General features: G+C 40.7%; 1 long non-coding RNA gene across 1 annotated transcript; it reads right to left on the bottom strand.

Moving 5' to 3' along the window:
- Nucleotides 1-3,431: 3,431 nt before the first annotated feature.
- Nucleotides 3,432-5,155, bottom strand: LOC143553662 (uncharacterized). Its single transcript, XR_013138868.1, has 4 exons — nucleotides 4,915-5,155; nucleotides 4,835-4,869; nucleotides 4,463-4,783; nucleotides 3,432-4,271 (listed from the first exon to the last, which is right to left on the bottom strand). It is a non-coding gene; the product is annotated as an uncharacterized LOC143553662 (long non-coding RNA).
- Nucleotides 5,156-21,577: the final 16,422 nt, after the last annotated feature.

Here is a 21,577-nt window from a genome sequence, read left to right as displayed (position 1 = left end):
ATTGAATCGTCGAAGGTCAAAGGATTTGAGGAGGAGATGGATTACCAACCAATACGCTTGCTTAAACCCTTCCTTGTATATAATATAGTGTGGGTTTAACCATGCCTACACATCTGCTGTATTTGTTGTTTATATATAGAGGGGGACAAATTAACGGGTTAATTGAACTGACCTGAAAACCGAACCAGTTTAAAACTGATTATGTAAAAATTGATTTGGAACCGATTAAAACCGTCGGTTTAGAACTGGTTTGTAATTTTCTTCACAAAACCGGTTAACCGAACCGAAACCGGCCAAAAATCGGTCAAAACCCGAAACCGAAATCGATCAAACCCAAACCGAAACCGATTATAACCTGGTCAAGAAACCGGTTTCAACCTGAACCGAAACCGATCTTAAACCGGTTTTGACTTTTATTGACCAAACCAAACCAAACCGGTTTTCACTTTTGTTAATCAAACCGAACCGGTTTCAAAACAAACCGGTTTTGAGTTTTAAACCGATATGTACACCTCTATCTATATAAACTATACATGTGCTGTACGTTTGATGTTTACAAGGAAAAAACAAGAAGAAAAATAGCCCTAAACAAAGTATCTTACTTTAATCTTGTCTTAAATCTTAAATATATATAAACAAAACATTCAAAAACTATGTTCTCAAGCCACCGTATTGTTTTATTTGTAAACAGAGGTTTCTCATGCATTTGACCCTAATTCACGGGTATGGATTTCATCAAAAACCCAGATATTCCTTAAACGGGTTATAACATCTCATTAAGTTAAAAATTAATCTTGCAAAATATTTTATATGAAAATCGTGATATACAAAAATTAATATCCGACTTTTTAAAATAATGATATTATTTAAAATTAAGAAACAATTTTATAGTAAAAAAATAAGCGGGTCATGAGTATCACCAAACCTAAATAGCTTTTAAACGGGTTATAACATTTATTGGTGAAATCTTCTCATTATCAAACCCTAAGATTATTATTATTCCTTACCATAAATAAAATTAAAAACCAAAGGAATATATAAATATTATAAACTATAAATAAATAATATAAAACAACCCTATAATACGGGGATAAAAACTAGTATAACATATATAATGCAAAAAAGTTTAATGTTATTATTATAATACACTAAAACTATAAAATACTTCTAGTGACCGAATGTAAACCAACAAAGGAAAGTTAATGAATGCAAATGAGCGTACACGTTACTAAATGCTCAAGAACAAAGTTGAACGAACGTGACCTTTCATCATATTCCTTCATTTATTAAACTACGTGAACGAACTTTCTATAGTTGAACACTTGGTTCATTTATACTTCTAGTTTTACCTTATAAACGTTGGTGAATTTCAATTTGATCATTTAAACATCTACAATTGATGCAAATATGAAAGAGCTGGGAAAGATGATGGGGGGGATCGGTTGAAAATTGATATAGAAGGCATTCGGTTAAATACATATATTGGTAGGCAGGCATTCGTTTTGCCTCAAGACCGGCCCTGGTTAGAATATATTATTTACAAGGCATTCGATTAAATAAAGATGGTATTAGATTATTAGTGTTTCATTTATCTTTCTTTAACCCACGGGTTCGATTTAGGTTTCTCAAGAGTTTGCTTCTTATTTATTTCCTACATATATGTCCATTGTAATTTGGGGTGTTCAGCATTCGAATCCGGCCATGAAATTGGAATCAAACTAGGTTGTCCAAAATTCGAATATTATTTGATTTCAGTAATCGAATTTTGAGTCGAATACAAATTTATGATTTTTTATTCTAAAGTCGAATTAAAATAATTTGTTTTACTTCAGATTAGTCTATCATACTGTAGCTTGCATTTTGTATATTGCAGTTGACTGGACCTTTTTTTGTTATGTCACAAGTTATAATTACTTGGTAACATGTCACATTGCATATAGTAGGATTATATTAACTGGTCTGTATACCAACTACAATACAACAAACATATTAGTATCAAAATTTCCTAGAAACCCATTTGAGGGTTAGTTTGTGCTCGGATCAAAATTTTCTAGATACCCGTTGATTCTTGCGGTTTCAAGCTCCGGTTGGCTGGAGTTTATGCCATGTCATAAGTCATATTTACTTGGTAACATGCCACATTGCATAGAGTGGGATCAGATTATAATTGGGCACATTGATGCTTGGATATCATTGATAACGGGTGAAATTGCAGACTGTACTTTCTTCATAACGGACCAAATTAAAACTATATCGTGGTGGTGCGTTTGACTTGGGATATGGACAAGAGACTAGCCGAAAGTAAGTCAGCTTTCGAGTATAAGAGGATATATTTAAAATTGTAATGGGGTAATAATACCATATGAATATACTTAGAAACTTGTTACGTCTTATCTTCTGTTAATTCATTGTCCTAATCGTGTTCGAGTTCATCAATTTCAACCACATGTTATCTGATCATAGTCAGAGCGCAGGCAACACACCATCGTCTGCCGTCACACATCCGCCACAAGAACGAGGGGACCAGCTTCTACAGGACCCGAGCCACAGTCCTTATTCTCGGGCTGACGAGGCTCAGAATGTTTTAAACATTTGGGAATGAATTCCACTTTGTCACGATATTTTCCACTAACGAAATTCTTCAAGCATTCCGGACAGGAAAAGTCTTCTTTATGACCATCGGCGTATACAATGCAGAAACACCAACTTCCTTGGAATTTCATATGCTCGTCGACCTACAATGTTGACAATTAACTACATGTAAAAATAACCAAAATTCATATACCTGTGTAACATAAGTACAGAACCGCATAATCTGTTTGTAATTTAGTAAATTTAACTTGGTAAAAAAACAAAATGTACCATAATGTAATCAACTCTAGCACCCGTTTTCTGAGCCTTTTCTGGATGGTGATTGAAGACAATCTCAAGCATATGAGTTTGATCATCTCCCGACAAAGGATCACCAACGTCGTACCTTCACGAAGTTAGTTAGATTCAGTATCCAAAACTTAAGTTTGACCAAGAAACTTTTATTCAACAAAGTTATGCTAAATGGCAAGGCTGTTGATTATCTCAAAAGTCAACCAAAGTTCATTCTAAATGCACAGAACCTACTACATTTTATATAGAAAAATAAATAAAAAGATTCTTATTATTAAAGCAAGTAGGGGCGTGATCGACCCAAGCCGCTCGTGAGTTGCTGGAGAACGACTCGTTATAACCTCGAATCGAGCTGATCTTAAATGAGCTCGATCCCGAGCTCAAGCCTAAAGATAAGTTTGTTTAATAAATGAGTCCAAACTCAACCTTCACTTATCAAGCTCAAGCGGGCTCGCGGGCCTATTATTTATTTATTTATATAATACTAATATATATTATTTATAATAATAACTATTATGTAAAAAATTACGACAAAGTAACTAAATAATATATACTATGTTATATATAAAAATTATAATTAAAACATATATAATAAATAAGTATAAATGTATATAAATCAATTAATAAAATAATAAAAGGGCCGAGCCTGAGCTTGAAAAATTAGCTACGAGCCGAGCTCGAGCTCGGTTCGTTTGCACCACTAAATTAACTTTAGCAATGGGTTAACAGAAATTACCCTTTCTGATGCATGATTCTTTGCATAATAGGCTTAATCTCCCTCAGAATTTCTTGCTCACCAGTTGTGACCACACCCAAATGTGGATTAAATGTAGTATACGGCCCAATCGCTATCGGGCCGTCATTTGGGCTATCAGGGTGTTTTCGTTTGAGACCCCAACCATGTTTCAAATCAGTTTTTACTTCCACTAATTTACTCCAATCAAGACCTTTATTACATTCAACCGAGCCCGGTTCACAAACTGTTTCAATTTGTACTCCTTTACCCAACGGGCCGGAATTGGTCCATGGGTCGGGTTTTGAAGAATCTTGTAGTAAAACATCCGTTCTATCTGCCTCAGTACTACTCCATCCATTCCAAAAACCCGTCCAAGAATTTTTAAAAATATCATCTTGGCCCGTTTTGACAACCTTTTTACCTGATGAACCTGTCCAAGAATTATATGTTCCCAGACGATTAAACTTTGAAAAATCTATAAAAGAGTAGTCTTGACTGGTTCTTTTGGCACCCTTTTCAGTGTCATTTTCAGATTTCTTCCCAACACATCCAGCTACATCAGCTTTTTTCACCGTCGGGCTACATCTTGGGGCTTTGGGCCCACCTTCAGTTGACCCATTAGTGAGTACTTGTTCTTGAGGTTTATTGTCACCTGTATAACCCCATGGAGCACCCCTAGAGTCAGTTGATGCTTTTACTAATGTAGTCCAATCAAGACCTTTAACAGATTCAACAGACCCACCAGGCCAAAATCTTTCTTAGCCCACTGAACGAGTTTTGAAGAATCTTGTAGTAAAACATCCGTTTTTTCATCATTTTTCTTCCCCCAACAGGCCAATGAACACGCCAACCCCGATTCAGTCACATCAGCATTGACCACATTTGATCCAAAATGAGGCCCGTTTTCTTACTAAAACCTGTTTCCTGCAGACCAACCCAAGTGGGCCCACAAAAACCTTTTCCAAAACTATAATTAGGCCTATGTGGGCTATATGTGCCACAGTGCTTAGTATGTAACTCGGCCCACCCACACGACCTGCCAGCCTCCCGTGGTGGCCCATATCTACTTCTGTCACTAACATTAAGCACTCCTGGTGGACCCTGCATCTGATCATCAGTTTCTTGGTCATCATCATCCGATGAAACCTTGACCCGAAATGGTTTCTTGGGCCCAGATTCATGCGATGGCTCATCATCACCTCCTTCTATTGCCACCTTAGGCCCAGATTCATGCGATGGCCCGTCATCACCTCCCACCTTATTGGACCCACATTCATGTGATGTCCCGCCATCACCTCCCTCTATTGCCACCTTCTTTCCTTCGTCTTGGTATTTACTGCACTCGGTTCCTTTGCCCGTGTTTTGTTCTGTCAAAATACACCTTTTCTCTGGTGAGTTTCCCGTTTTGTTTTGCGGGTTGATTAGCTGTTTCAAAAGTTGTTCAATGGCGGTCAATTTCTGGTCAACCCCAGAAAACCGGTGTAACATCATGTCTCTTACTGCCTCGATTTTGATCCCCATCTTCATTTCCAAATCTTCCATATTTGTATCCTTGATCTTAAATTCAAGCTAAACTCTCTACATGAATGCAAAGGCTGGATTCATCTAACTCTAGAAGAACTAGTTGAGCAGCAATAGTATTAACTAATGCCATGAAGATTCTTAATCAGAATTCATGAATGCAGTCAAAGCACAAATAAACAAGATCCATACATTATGTGTTAAAATATATTACTTAGGTGGCAGTTTATTCAATACAGGTAACATTTGGGTCACAATGAACAGGGGTGTATACGAGCCAAGCCGCTCGTGAGCTAGTCAAGATCAGCTCGCTATAAGCTTGAATCAAGTCGAACTTAAACTATCTCAACGTAAGATTGTTTGATGAACAAGCCCACGGTTCACTGTCACTAACAGAGCTCAAGCTGGCTCACACACCTAAAGGAGCCTAATATTTATATAGTCTTTGTTTAATACAATAGCCATTGGTGTATACAAATTAATGATAAAATAATCAAATAATATATAGTATGTTATATACTTATATATGCAACTTTTAAATATATCAAATAATAAACAAGTTGAGCGCCAGAGCTAGAGCTTTTAAAATAAAGCTCAAAATGAGCCGAACTCGCCACATCAACATACCGATATATTGACTGCATAAACATATAGCAGAAGAGAATGTGTGGTAAATGAATAGCATACACACATTATTATTATTCAATTAATCAAATCCCGTGGTTTATATTATATATACATCCATGGGAGTTGAGCTGTAGTTAAATTGCATAAACCCTAGCTAGTAATTTATGTGCCGTAATCATCGTTCTGTTGATAACATCTAAGCTGACGGAAAACACCGCAAAACGATGAGGGTTTAGGGTTTATTATATATTTTGTTTGATTGCAGATAATAATAAATAAAAGACAACTCACATTTATTTGAAATCGATGCATGGAATCCAAGACCAAATAATTGAGGAGCATGAAATGAAACAGCATATCTTTTATTTAACCACGCTTCTATTCTAACGGTTCGTTTAATAAACCAAGTTCAATAGTATTCGGGGACGGTTGATAACGTGTTTGTTTATATTAGTTATACTAGCTTTTGAACCCGTATATTATACGGGATTTGTCAAATAACAGAAATTTATGTATTTAATCATACATAATTTAGGGGTTTTTTTTTGAATTTATAGATTCGTTTTAATATTATCACACACACTTTAAATATTACATATTTAAATTATACATTTTCTTAATATTGAAATAATGTTTTAAGATGACATAAGATTAACTATTGGTACCTAAATATATTAAAGATGTTTTATATGATCAATACGCATGTAAGTTAAATAGTGTTTTACAAATTGTAAGATTATAAATATTATATTTATTCAACGAAATTTGATGTACACGCATAACTAAATATCTATTATAAACATAGGTCACTAGTTGCTATTCAAGCAGGTACCAAGAACATACAATCAAGAACAAGATTATGAATTGAACAAATCAGAGATGAAAAGAGTTTTATTGATTAAAAGAACTTGAAAAGTGAATGAATACAAATCTGAACGATTAGGACTTTTATAGAACAAGCCCTAACTGTCATTAACAAACAATATGAAATATACACATTAAGTCCCTGAAACTTTGGAATTAACCAAATCAGTCCCTGAACTTCTAACAAACTCCCCCTTAATTCCAAATCTTTCCCTGCAGATTCTCTACACCTAACAAGTACCTCATTTCCAAGAACTTTACTCTAGGCAATGCTTTAGTTAGCACATCAGCCTTCTGCAAATCTCCACATACAAAGTCAACTTTAATTTGACCATTCTCAATGTTCTCTCTAATGAAATGATACCTGGTGTTTATGTGTTTACTTCTGCCATGAAAAACTGGATTTTTCATTAAGGCTATTGCAGACTTGTTATCCACTAACAAAACCACAATTTCTTGTCTCTTGCCACTAATTTCTTCTAGCAGACCCTGTAACCAGATAGCTTGACATGCAGCCGAAGCCGCAGCCATAAATTCAGCCTCACAAGAAGATAAGGCCACTGTTTGTTGCTTTTGTGAATGCCATTAAATGATTGAACCATTGTAGTAAAAAGCATTTCTTGAAGTACTTTTACCATCATCACTATCTGACAAGTGATTACTATCACTATATCCGATCAGACTTCCACCTTCACTTCTGTTGTACCTTATGCCATAATGCAATGTACCTTACCAAATGCTTCACAGCTTTTAAATGAGCTTCTTTAGGAACTTGCATAAATCTGCTAAGATATCCTAGTGCATAGCATATGTTTGGTCTTGTTTGTGTTAGATATCTTAAGGAGCCCACTAATTTTCTATAATCCGTTGGATTAATGTCTTCACCTCCTTCTGTCTTATACAACTTTAATCCGGGCTCCATTGGTACTTTGCACTCATTACATTCTTCTAATCCAGCCATTTGCACTATCTTCTTAGCATAAGCAGATTGTTTAATCAAGATTCCATCTTTACTTTGGGCCACTTCAATTCCCAGATAATAGCATAAGAGACCCAAGTCTGTCATCTCAAACCTAGACTTCATTTGGCTTTTAAAACTTTCAACCTCTAACTGATTAACTGCAGTCACAAGCAAGTTATCCACATACACCCCTATAATCAGAAGTGAATTTTCCTTGGATTTACATATACCGCTTGCTCATGTTGACACCTTTTAAAGCCTAATTCCTTTAATACAGTGTCTAACTTGAGATTCCATGCTCTAGGTGCCTGTCTCAGCCCATAAAGAGCTTTTGACAATTTGTACACCTTGAACTCGGCTCCCTTTTGCTCATATCCCTCAGGCTGCTTTACATAGACATTTTCCCTAACTCCCCATGTAAAAAAGCTTATTTAACATCCATATGAAACACTTTCCAGCCATCTTAGCTGACATAGCCAGAATCAATCTAATTGTTTCTATTCTGGCCACCGGAGCAAAAGCCTCCTCAAAATCAACCCCTACCTGTTGCACATATCCTTTTGCAACAACTCTGGCTTTATGTTTAGTCACTTTACCAGTTGCGTCTCTTTTCAGCTTGTATACCCATTTTAACCCTATGGGATTACACTTGAGTGGAGGATCAGTCAATACCCAGGTCTTGTTTTTAATGATAGCTAGAATCTCCTCATTCATAGCCTCCCTCTAAACCTTTTCTTTAACAGCTTCCTTAAAGGAAATTGGCTCTCCTTCCTGAGCTAGTAACAACTCAATTGTGTTAATTTCTTCAACACTACCAGCCAAGTTCACTCCACCACTCAAAACATAATCATTAAATCTTAATGGCAAAGTGTGAACTCTGTTTGATCTCCTTACCACAGGTTCAGAATTATTGACGATTGAAGATTGACCCTCCCCATTTATATGATCTGGAATCAACTCCAAATTATTCTGGCCTGTTGTTGTATTTGACATGAATCGTCCTGATCATTAGCACCATTTCCTTCTCCCTCCTGATAAGGACTTACTATTTGACCAAAATCAGTAGGCACATAGAACTCTACCCAACATGGATCACTAGTACTAACTACATTTTTCTCCAGTTTTTTCAAACTTCTACAAAGATGGTTAAAGAAATTCCGGTAACCACAACCCCAGCTACTGGGGGGAATACCGGTAACACAGTTTTTACAAACACTACCCCGGTTACCCAAGCCGGGGCAAGTGAAGTAAATTTTACGAACACTACCCCAGTTACTCATGCTGGGGCAAGTGCAGTAAATGATCGCCTACTGGGATCCACTGATACCCAGGTTGAGAAACGAACAACACTCCCCCGCCAAACTCTCGATGAAGTCAAGGCATGGGCGGAGGCACGACAAAAGGAATTCCAGGCCGAGTTGAACGAACGCTTGCGTTCCGTACAACAGGCCGAAGAATTCGAATACTGGGAGGATGACTCGGAGGAATCCGACTCCGACGCGAACCCTCGCCATAGGGCAAAAGGGAAGCGTAAGGAAATGGAATCCCAACCGAAAAGGCATTTTGGACAAGCCTTCAAACCAAAAACCACAGATGGAAGTCCACGAGACTTCTCCAAAACGTTCAGACCAAACGTTGCAAATGCAGGAACGTCCAAGTTTGCAAGGGACATTGCGGAAGCAATCGCCCCAAAGAGTGCCAAACAAATGCCTAACATAGGCACATATGACGGTATATCTGATCCAGACGATCATTTGAACAGGTTCATAGCAGGGGCAACCGTCAGCAATTGGACGGAACCCACGTGGTGCTACATGTTCCAAATGACGCTTGTTGGGGCTGCTAGAGCTTGGTTTGATCGTCTACCGGTCAACCACATCTACGACTGGGCAGACTTCCAGCAGAAGTTTAGTCAACACTTCAGCCAGCAAGGGAAGTATACCGAGGAGCAATGGACAATCCTCAAATGCATACGAGAAGAAGATGAATCTCTGCCAAACTTCATCACTCGCTTCAACTCAAAGAAGCTAAGTTTGGGCAATATCAGCGAAGATCTTGTTCGCGCAGCCTTCATCCAGGGCGCGCATGACCCAGAGCTCATCCGCACCCTAACGGGTAAAGATGGTATGCCATCCACATGGGATGCCATCATGACAGCAGCAAAACGCTATGCGGAAACAGAGAAGCAACTGGGTAGAGATCTCCCACAGAGCACAAACATCTACACTCAGAAGACGAGAGAAGACAATGTCCTCACCGCCCGATTAAACAAAAAGCGGAAGCTAGGCATTTGGCAGTCAAGGGTAAACTTTGACACCTCATCCGGCTTGCAACATCGATTGGGCGGAAGGGATAATGTACAGCCGCACCGAAACTCCAGATGGACGCCACTCACCAAAAGCGTCACTGAGATATTCGCCACTGAAGAGCTCCCGTGGCCAAAGCCTCCAATAATCCGACATCGTCACGATGCTGATCGGAGCAAATACTGTGACTTTCACAAGACAAAAGGCCACAACACTGAAGAATGCATAGACGTAAAAGACATGGTCGAAGCATTTGTCAGAGATGGGACGCTCGCGCACCTCGTGGCGCAATAAAGGCTGAGTAGGCGGGTGCGTGTAGAACCCCAGTTGGGGAAAACACGAATAAAAATTCCAGCTTCAATATCGAGACCACATGCTGCGTAAAGAACGAGATCCCGAACCAGGTGCGTATCGGCTCGATGGCACTCCCATCCCAACATGGAAGGGAGCTCATTTACACAGTTTACATGTAAATCAATTCCAATTTGTAAAGAAGGCCAAGAGCCACTTCTAATGGAAATGATTCTCTTTAGAACATCGAAGCTGATGATTTTACTTTTCTGCACTAATATGACGATATTCACTAAACGTGAAGTCGTTGCGTGGGAAGGCGGTCCTACCCGCACAAACCCAATAATAGGAAAAAAACTTCACGCAGGTCAGTCAAAGGGGAAGAGTTCAATGATCCCATTAAATGAAAGTGCCGGTCTATCCGCATGAGTCATGAAAGGAAACTGAACACTAACCTATTGACAACCGCGCGTCGAACGGTTCAAAACAAATTTCTCAAAAGGATGAGGAAAACCTACACGCAGGTCAGATAAAGGTAAAGTTTCGCCATCCTACTAAGTGCAAGTGACGGTTCTACCCGCACAATCACGAAAGAGGAAGCAAAACTTCACACCTATTATCAACCACGTTCAACAGGTTAACTTATCCTCAAAAGATGAGGAAAACCTACACGCAGGTCAGATAAAGGTAAAGTTTCGCCATCCTACTAAGTGCAAGTGACGGTTCTACCCGCACAATCACGAAAGAGGAAGCAAAACTTCACACCTATTATCAACCACGTTCAACAGGTTAACTTATTCTACACTTGGAAAATTGCTAATTTAAACTAAGTATGCAAGTCATAAGTTTATAAAGCAAGAAACCCAAAGAAGGAAATAACAATCTTATACGCAAAAAGATTAATATTTCACAAATGAATTATTACAAGAATGGCCGGGTAACTACCCGCCTACGAAAAGAAAAAAAAAAATCAATACAAGCTAAAACTATCCTAGCAGTGGGAAGGGATCTTCAGGATCAGGCTTCAGGGCCACTTCCACTTGGACCAGCCCCATCGGTAGAGCGTGGCAGTTCAAGGAAAGCTTTGAGGATAGCTAGCCCATCATCAGCAGCAGCTACTTGGTTCACCTTCTCCACCACTGGATGCGGGAAGGCGGCGTATTGATTTACTGCTTGGTCGTATACGGCTTCAGTATCAACATTGTACAAAGGGAAGTTGGAAGGCGGGAAGCCTTTCTCAACGAACCCTAGACCAAGCAGGAAGCCGGCCCGTTCCCCATCCTCGTGAGAAGCGTTGAGGGTTGCGCTCATGACATCATCATAAGTAGTCTCTGAGAAGACCCGATGCACAACCTACAAAGAAAATATACAAGTGTCAAAACACCTTTTCTATGTACAAAGGAAAGCGTGAAGACGTAAAGCTAAAATACCTGAGGCAACGCTTCTCGAAGAAGCCATTCCTTGGCAACCAGAGCTTGGGTGCAGGCGCGTTCGGCTTCGCTCTTAGCAAGATTGGCAAGAAGCACTTCCTTTGCAGCAGCCTCTTCAACGCCCTTAAGCTTCCGCTCGGTGTGGTCAAGCACACCCCTCTGGTCCAGGATCTCTTGGAGCTTCTTGGCATCTTCCATGGCCAAGGCATCATGAGCACGTTGGAGGGCCTCTAATTGGGCCTTGAGCTCCTCGTTCTCCATGCGTAAAGGCTCAGCAACGGCTTCAGCCTTGGTAGCCCTCTCAGTCGCGTTCCTCGCAGTCTCCTTAGCCAGCCGAAGCTGTTCGTTAACAGCCTGGGCAGCCTTGGAGCGGGCCTCGAGTCGCGCTTGAACGTCAACCTCGAGGGCCTTGAAGGCCTTCTCCTTCTCCGCAGCAGCTGCGGTCAATCGTTGGTTCTCCTCCCGAAGAGCACGCGCCTGAGATACGTCCTTGGTGCGAGCTGCTTTCAACTTGTCGTTTTCACGACAAAGCAGCTCGACGCGCGGCTGCATCCGGGCCTGGAGAACCCGAAGCTCATTGGTTAGCCTACCCTCCTGGTAGCTAGCCATGGCTTCCCCCAACGCACCATGAGGAGCAGCGTGGCGAGCCCAGTCCACGCACTCCACAGGGGTACGAAGGGTTGTTCCTCGGCGTATGTTCCATCGCGGAACATACACTTCATTGGAATCCGACACTGCAAAAAACAAAAAAGCAGTTAGGAAAAAGATGATAAAAATAGTAAAAAAAAAAAAAAAAAGGGGGCCAAAGGAACCCTACGCACCTGTAGGGTCTATAACAGGCCGATAACCACCGAACCCATCACCTGAACCCAAAGGAAACCCATCCAAAAGGTCAGGCAGATGGGAAGGTGGCAAAGACTGGCGAGTACTCCCATGCGTACCTGATGGGCCGGCCATCGGTGCCGGTGGCGGGGGCATGGTGGCAGCCGCCGCAGTCGCTGCCGCAGAATCCGCAGCAATCGTAACCGCCGGCTCGGTGAAGGACGCCGTAAAAATCGCACTCACGGCCGGCGGTGGCATAAACTCGGCTGGAACAGTCGGCTCAGAGTGAGCAACTGAACCAGCGGGACCAGGCGCAGGCGCCTGGGTCGACGCCTCAGGTAGGCTGACCAAGCCTACCGTCATCGGCGGAGAGGTACTACTAGGCACTCCACCCGGGAATGCGTCAACATCCACGCCTGCACAAGAAGATAAGTGTTAAAACAATAAATTTATGAAGTATGTTAAATCTACAAAAACAAGGATGTTTGTACTTACGGGTTTTCTTGAGCCTGAACGTACGGACAGGCGGGGACAAACCCGATGGAGCCGGTCTCTTGATGCCGGTCACCGTCGTCGTCGTTGGTTCTCCGGAGGTAACAGTCGTAGCCTCCGGAGCAGTGGTCTTCTCACCACCGGGGTGCCCCGCCACCTCTTCATTATCTGACTCACTGTCAGATAGGAGCACCGGATCAGCTGTGGAGGCCACCTCCTTCCCTTTCCCACCGGCAGCCTTCCTCTTCCGCACCAGCGGAGGACCATCTGCGGATTCCTCAGAAGAAGACAGGATGTCAGGAATTCCAGCAGCGGGTACAGCATTGAGGGGTTGAGGATAGAGTATCGCCTTACCTGGCCGCCGTTGGCTCAGGATCTCGTGGCCCAGCGGATAGACCTCCACAAACCGATCCGCCGTTTGCTCCAGGATGGGCAACTCGTTCTCGTCAAGAGCACGAGTACCCACCCGCACGGGACCGTCAGCTTCCCGCTGGTACAGGAGCGACTCCAAATTGTTCCCCTCTGAAAGAAAAGCAGTTAGAAGACAAACTCATATCAGCAAAAAAGACAAGACATACCATAAGGAATAGAGTTCAAACCGTATTCGAGAAGGATGGGAAACCGGGACGCATCCTTCCATACCCGGCTCATCCCCAGCATCACCATCCCGGACTCTGCAAACCGGTAAACCGGAGATTGGACCCGGGATATCTTCGCGAACCATTCCGCCTCCTGGTAGCTGGAAGCGTGAAGGCTCGGAAGCGCTTGACCCTTCTTGAACTTCATAGCAATGGGGATGGCGCGGGCAGAGATGTAGAAGAACTCCCGCTTCCACGATCGTAGACTGCGCTCGGTCACGCAGATCTTCAAACCCTTAATACGGGTTGTCAGGGTGTACCACCCCTGGACGCACCTCCAAGTATAGAAGGTCATCAGGCGGTCCACGTAGGGCTCAATACCCAGAATCCGGCACACCCACTCGAAGTGCCGGACCTTGGCAATCGCCATCGGATGCACCTCGGTCAGGTGCACACCGTGCCTCTCCAGGACACGGTACACAAACTTTGTCAATGGGAACCTAAGGTTCCCATAAACAAAAAATGCAGCATATACCCCGATCTTGCCACTGGGGGCATCGTACACAGTCTGGTGGGATTCAGGAAACTCAGGCTCGAGAGACTCAAGCATGAACTTCCTGACGATGTACTGGTACTGATCGACAGGTAGAGCACACTGGCACTCGCCAGCAGTACTCCTATCGTCGGCTACAGCTTCAGCATCATGAGAAGACATTTTGCAGAAAGAAGAAAGTGATTTCGGGAAAATGCTTGCCTGAAAAGGGGAGTATTTGCCGGAAATCACTAAGAAGAAGAGAGGTGAAAGTGTGGATTACAAAGAGGCCTCTCCCCCTTTATATACTAATCGCAATTAATGCGGTGAATTTAATGCGGAGGAGAGAGAAATCGAAGGTGCAATGAAACTATGACACGTGGCAAAAAGCAGGCTGGCAACAGCTGTTGACAGGACGTGTGCCAGTAATTTCGCGGCCACGCGCCCGAAAAATCGCGCCCACGCGCCTTAAAAAGCGTCTGGAATGACCATATAATGTCACGTCACCATAACTTCCTGCACGTCCTGACACAGTCAGAAGAAACTGTCGCACGACGTTTCAGAGGTTTGGACTGTTCCTATCTTTCCACCAACCCTTCGAATTTCAAAATTCAAATTTTGAAAATATTAAAAAGTAAGCGGGAAAATCCCCCTTACCTTGGCAAACAAGTAACCGTAAGACGGATGCGGGTACAGTGTTAAGGAAAAACCCTTCACATACCTAGCACCCGCAGGGAATTGAAGCCAAGAAAACCTTGGCGAACAAGTAACCGTAAGACGGATGCGGGTACAGTGTTAAGGCAAAACCCTTCACATACCTAGCACCCGTAGGGAATTGAAGCCAAGAAAACCTTGGCGAACAAGTAACCGTAAGACGAATGCGGGTACAGTGTTAAGGCAAAACCCTTCACATACCTAGCACCCGCAGGGAATTGAAGCCAAGTACCTCGGCAACCAAGTAACTATAAGACGGGCGCGGGTACAGTGTAAAGGCAAAACCCTTCACATACCTAGCACCCGCAGGAAATTGACGCCAGGAATACCTTGGAAGTAAAGTAACCGTAAGACGAGCGCTGGTACAGTGTTAAGGCAAAACCCTCCACATACCTAGCGCTCCGCTGGGAATTGAAACCAAGAAGGATCTTCTGGGCAATGCTTGCGGAAGCGGAAATAACATCCCCGCATAGCGGGAGCATCGAGAACTACGTTGTTTGAAGCTCCAGGATGGAATTAGTGGTTTTAGCATAATTGATCACTATGTTCAAAACTACCAAAACCTTATGGAAAGTCCACACAAGTGGGACTCAACGCTCCTGACTTGCGAGGAGGTTACAGACCTACCCGCATCATACCCAAAGACCAAGCAGGAAACTCGGGAATTTCTGCAAGTGACAAGGACTTCCGCGGGAAGAATCCCCATGGAAAACCTTAAAAAACCCTTTTCAAAACCCTTTGCTTAAGTCCAAAAGTTCACCTCACTTTATTAAACACGCATGAGAAGAACATTGGACTGGGGGGACTTGAAGAGGTAGGTCCCAGCAGAGCCCAGTTGGACCCGCAAGACTCACCTTAAACAGGGACGTCTGCGCAGAAACCAACTGGATCCGCAGGACCAACCATGCTCAGAGACGTGACGTCCTTACGCGCAGTACGCAAGCTGGTCCCGCAGGAAATGCCTCCCAATGGTGAAGGACTCCGCCTGTCCCCGCAGCCTCGGATACAAGCCATTAGGGAAGGCCACCCGCGCAGCAAGGCTACACGCACAAGGCACTTAGCTCTCAATCGTTCAGTGTCACCTGAAGGAATGAGCGAAGCCGGGAACAATCCCGCACAAGGGCGGGAGGGGGAATACTCCCGCCCAAATAAGCCAGTCCGTACGATACAGGAAGATCTTCTGTACTGTACCTGACGAGGTATGGGAAAAAGATCTGACTAAAGATACGACAGCTTATAGACAACAGTATGGCGAGCAGCATGCTCCTACACTGTATGTCACTATTAGCCGCTGCCTACTCACCAACTCTTGTCATACCACGTGCGTAGCTGACAGTTGGTGGAAAAGGAATAGTATACAGCAGGCCTGGTCGCTGTCAGCCGCTACCTACCCACCAACTACCAGCAGGGCACGTGCGTAGGCTACTGTTGGTGGAACAGTAACACTGTTGCAGCCGGCCATACCTCCTTGGAAACCTACCTTCGGCTATAAATATCACAAATGGTATGACCATCTGATCTTATCTTGTATTATCATATCATATCTTATCGGATTATCATCATATTATACCTGATATCTGCTCTAGCAATCTCTTAATATACTTTTATATTTAAAGAGCAATCTAGTCTGATTCTCACGCCGGAGGGTGGTCACAAGGAGGAACCCCCCCCCCCTCTCAGTGACGAGCTCACGGTGTCTGTTTTGCAGGTTATCAGAAGAACCATCTTCTCAGGGTCTAACCCCTCGTGGGAAACATCTATCTAACCCCCAGGTTACCAGTAATCTGTCCGGGGTCTGGTTAGTGTTTCTTCAGACTTACTATTTGACCAAAATCAGTAGGCACATAGAACTCTACCCAACATGGATCACTAGTACTAACTCCCTGCAAATACTTTGACCAATCCCATTTTCTTGTTTCTTCAAAATAAACATCTCTACTCACCACAATCTTATTCCTTTCAACATCATACATTCTGTTAGCTTTTGAACCAGCCTCTACACCTAGATAAACCATTGGACTACTTCTGTCATCCAATTTGTTTAATCCAGGTTGATTAACTTTTACATGACCAACACAACCAAAAATTCTTATATGTTGCAGATTTGGTTTTCTTCTCTTTAAAGCTTCATAGGGAGTACAAGTTTCCAAAGCTTTAGTTTGCAATCTGTTAAGTACGTAGACTGAATGCCTTACCCCTTCGGCCCAAAAATCTTGTGGCGTATTCATTACCTTTAACATACTTCTGGTCATATTAAGAATCGACCTATTTCTCCTCTTTACAGCTCCATTTTGTTGAGGAGAATAAGGTGCTGTCAACTGCCTTAAAACACCTTCTTTGGCACAAAATTCATTAAACGCATAGGAAGTAAACTCCCCCCCACGATCAGATCTCACTTGTTTGATCTTAAAGCCATATTCATTTTCAACTTGGGCCTTAAACTTTTTAAGAGTATCAAATGCCTGATCCTTTCTCTTAAGAATGTAAACCCACATGAATCTAGTGCAATCATCAAGTAACAATATAAAGTACTTATTACCTGCTTGAGTTGTTGGCATTATGGGACCACACAAATCAACAGATATAAGCTTCATAGGTACCTCTGATCTGTACTGAGACCGAACCGGGAATGCTTTCCTCGCATGCTTTCCAGCCAAACAAGCCTCACACACTTATGCTGGACGTTTGATTAGGGGAACTCCTTTCACCATCTGTTTACTTGTCATTACCCTCAACGATTCAAAATTGACATGGCCCAGTCTCCCATGCCACAACCATGGTGAACTGTCCAGTCTTCCAAGTAAACACCTAGGTGAACCTATTCTCAAGTTTATTTTGTATAATCTGTTTGAGAACCTTGGGACTTTCATAAGCAGTTTACCACTACCCTCATAGATCCATAGAAAATCATTCATTCTAATCTCACAACCCTCTTCAGTTGCTTGCCCAAGACTTAATATATTGCTTCTCAAATGTGGTATACAATACACATCTGTGAGCAATCTTTGGTCACTATCCTTACCATCTAAAACTATTGTGCCTCTCCCTTCTATCTTAACACAAGAACCATCCCCAAACTTTACATTTCCACTCACATTTTTATCAAGATATGAAAACATAGAAATGCTACCTGTCATATGGTTGGAAGCCCCATTATCAAGATACCACTCAGTTTCTGCATCATCTCTTGACTCATATCTTGAAGGTACCACCTGTTTTTCATTCAGGAAGACAATTTCCTTTTTGTCTTCAATCTGAACCAACTTCACCATTAACAAGGCTGGTCCTTCATTCTCTTGTTTTTGAGTCTCTTGAGCCTAAGTTAAATTTGCCTCTTGATTGGTTTGCACACCAGTGCAATCACTTGCATAGTGTCCAAGATTGTCACACTTGAAACACTTTACTTTGGATTTGTCAACTCTTTTTCAACTTCCAAATTTCTGAGTCTTCGATTTCTCTTCCTTCCTTTTTAAATCAAACTTCATACTTTGATCACCCTTCCCCCAGTTCTTGTTCTTACCCTTTAACTCTTTCTTTCTATCTTGCCATTCATAATAGGTCAGCAACAATTGATCTTCCTTCACATTAGAAGAACTTGCAGAAAAACTTGCAGATGATAGTCTCTTCTTTAAATCGGTATGCCATTGATTCCGGCATGGCTTGAAACAGGTATGCAATTGCCGCACTATTCTTCTTGACGTCTAAAACCGCTCATTCAGTCGGTTCAATCACTTCCCAGAGACCATGAACATTGAAGATCGCCTTCAATTTCACAACCCATATCGTGTAGTTTGACGGAGTAAGAATCGTACATTGAAGGGGAATCAATGTGTAATTCTCTCTGGATGGAGGAGCAGGTGTTCCCATCTTCGATCTTCGATTGTATTTCTTCGCGAATCGTGTATCAATATCCAGTCCGTCGGATAAAACTGATTGAGCAATCTCCTATGCTCTGATACCAAATCAAGCAGGTACCAAGAACATACAATCAAGAACAAGATTATGAATTGACCAAATCAGAGATGAAAAGAGTTTTATTGATTAACATAACTTGAAAAGTGAATGAATACAAATCTAAACGATTAGGACTTTTATAGAACAAGCTCTAACTGTCATTAACAAACAATATGAAATATACACATTAAGTCAAATCAGTCCCTGAACTTCTAACAGCTATACGATAATGGTTCGTAAATCATTATTTTACTCATTTAATAATTCACTAATTGATTTTAAACTTATTATATATATTTAATGGTTTATATGTTTTTAATAAATTATGGTAACTTTCTATATCTAGTAGTAAAATTAAATGTAATGGGTTAGGAAAAGTTACTGTGATATAAATTACATTAAATACTTTTTTTCATATGGGTTACAACTAATTACCAAATAAACACATGACCAATGGATAGCTTGGAGTAAGGACTAAGGAGAATGAAGATCAGAAAAGATTAAATGTGGTTATGACACATCATCATCATTATTTTTGTTTATTAGTATAGGTAGATGAATACCTTGGAGTAAGGAGAATGAAGATTAAAAAAGATTAAATGTGGTTAGGACACATCATCATCATTATTTTTGTTTATTAGTATAGGTAGATTAGATGTGGCAATGTGAGTAGATTGGGTTAGATTTGGGTGATGGGTCAGGATTAAGTGTGGTAAACCCAACCAAAATAGATTGTTTTGGGTTAAGATGGATAAACTTTAAAAGTTAAATGGGTTATGATAGATCTTAAAATTTTTTCAAGTGGGTTAGGATGGGTTGGAAATCTGCAAGTGAATTTCATTTATAGGTTAAAATGAGTCAAAACAAAATATCCAAGTTATCCAAAATTTATCTAATTTAAAATACCCAAACTATCACGTGCGAAACAAAACGCACCCGAAACCCAAAAAACGATCAAAACAAAACAAAAATCCCGAGCTGACTAAAACGAAACAGATAAACAAAAACGTAATTGAACCGAAATAGAAAAACGACCAAAACGAAACAAAAAAAACCGGAATGAAACCGAAAAATTGACCAAAGCGAAACAAAAAAAAAAGCGAAATGCAACCGAAAAGCTGACCAAAACTAAACAAAAACACCGAATCGACCAAACCGAAACAAAACTGAATCCAAATAGAAAAACGACCAAAATGAAATAAAAAAACCGATATGAAACCGAAAAGTTAACCAAAACGAAACAAAAAATAAGCGAAATGCAACTGAAAAGCTGACCAAAACAAAACAAAAACACCGAACAGACCAAAACGAAACAAAAAAAGCAAAACGAAATAGAATTGAAATTGAAAAACGACCAAAACGAAACAAAAAACCGATACGAAACCGAAAAGCTGACCAAAGCGAAACAAAAAAAAAGTGAAGTGCAGCAGATTAGCTGATCAATACAAAACAAAAACACCAAATCGGGCTAAACGAAACAAAAAAGCCGAAACGAAACTGAACCGAAATAGAAAAACGACCAAAACGAAACAAAAAAAAACGAAATGCAACTGAAAAGCTGACCACAACAAAACAAAAACACTGAACCGACCAAAACGAAACAAAAAAACCGAAACGAAACGAAACTGAACTGAAATAAATAAACGACCGAAACGAAACAAAAAAACTGAATTGAAACTGAAAAACTAACCAAAATGAAACATAAAATAACTAAATGCAATTTAAAAACCGTACCAAAACGAATCAAAAACACCGAAACGAAATTGAACCGAAATTAATAAACGACCGAAACGAAACAAAAAAAACTGAATTGAAACTGAAAAACTGACCAAAACGAAACATAAAAAAACTAAAAGCAATTTAAAAACCGGACCAAAACGAATCAAAAACACCGAACCGACCAAAACGAAACAAAAAAACTGAAACGAAACTGAACCGAAATAGAAAAACGACCAAAACGATACAAAAAAACCGATATGACACCGAAAACTGACCAAAACCAAACAATAAAACGAAATGTAATCAAAAAGCTTACCAAAACGAAAAAAATGAAATGTAGCCGACCAAAATAAAACAAAACGAATCGAAAACGAAACAAAAAAACTAATTAAAACAAAACAACACTGAAACCTAAAAAACCGAGAAATCGAAACCGAGCAGATACCGAAACCGACCGAAATGAAAATAAAAAACAAAAACGAACCGACAAAAAACACCTGAAAACTCGAATCTGAACCGGTACAAACGGTTTTTTTTTTTTAACGAGGATGACGTGAGAAACTTTTTTAGTTATTTTATATTTAATAGTTTTTTTGAATATTTTTTTGAGGGAAACCCTTTGTATGTCAAGTTTCACTTGAGTCAAGATGAGTTAGCTTTACCCATCTTGACTCATATTCATCCTAACCCTTTATTATAAAAATCCATTCTAACCCCATAACCATCCTGACCATCACCCAAATCCAACTCAACCCACTTGCATTTACACCTCTAAATGTGTTAATTGTGATAATAAAGTGAAATTTATCTTAATTATATACCATATATAATTAAGAAGTTTGGTGCCATAAAGATTTTTTTTAGAATATTTTATTAGTTTTGTTTTGTTTTATTAAAAATCATTTTAACACTTAACCAATTATAATATCTTGGTGTGTTGGTGTTGCAAAGTTTCTTAATGCTTTGGAATTTAGAAAAGCTATGCAAGCCACACATCATGCCAATTTTTTTGGTATTTATTGTTGTTGTTGTGTAGAACTCCATGCTTCATACATATATTTTTGGTTTCTTTTTTGTGTTTTTTGTTATTTTATGTGTTTTTTTTTTAAATTTATTGATATAAGAGTTTTTGGTGCCGTAAATACGT

This window comes from Bidens hawaiensis, unplaced genomic scaffold (genome assembly GCF_021521415.1).
Source record: "Bidens hawaiensis isolate Kalapana, Puna unplaced genomic scaffold, B.hawaiensis_p1.1 tig00017348_1, whole genome shotgun sequence".
NCBI classification, from domain to species: Eukaryota; Viridiplantae; Streptophyta; class Magnoliopsida; order Asterales; family Asteraceae; genus Bidens; species Bidens hawaiensis.
Note: the sequence above shows the minus strand (reverse complement) of the source record. Positions and strands in the feature narration are given on the sequence as shown.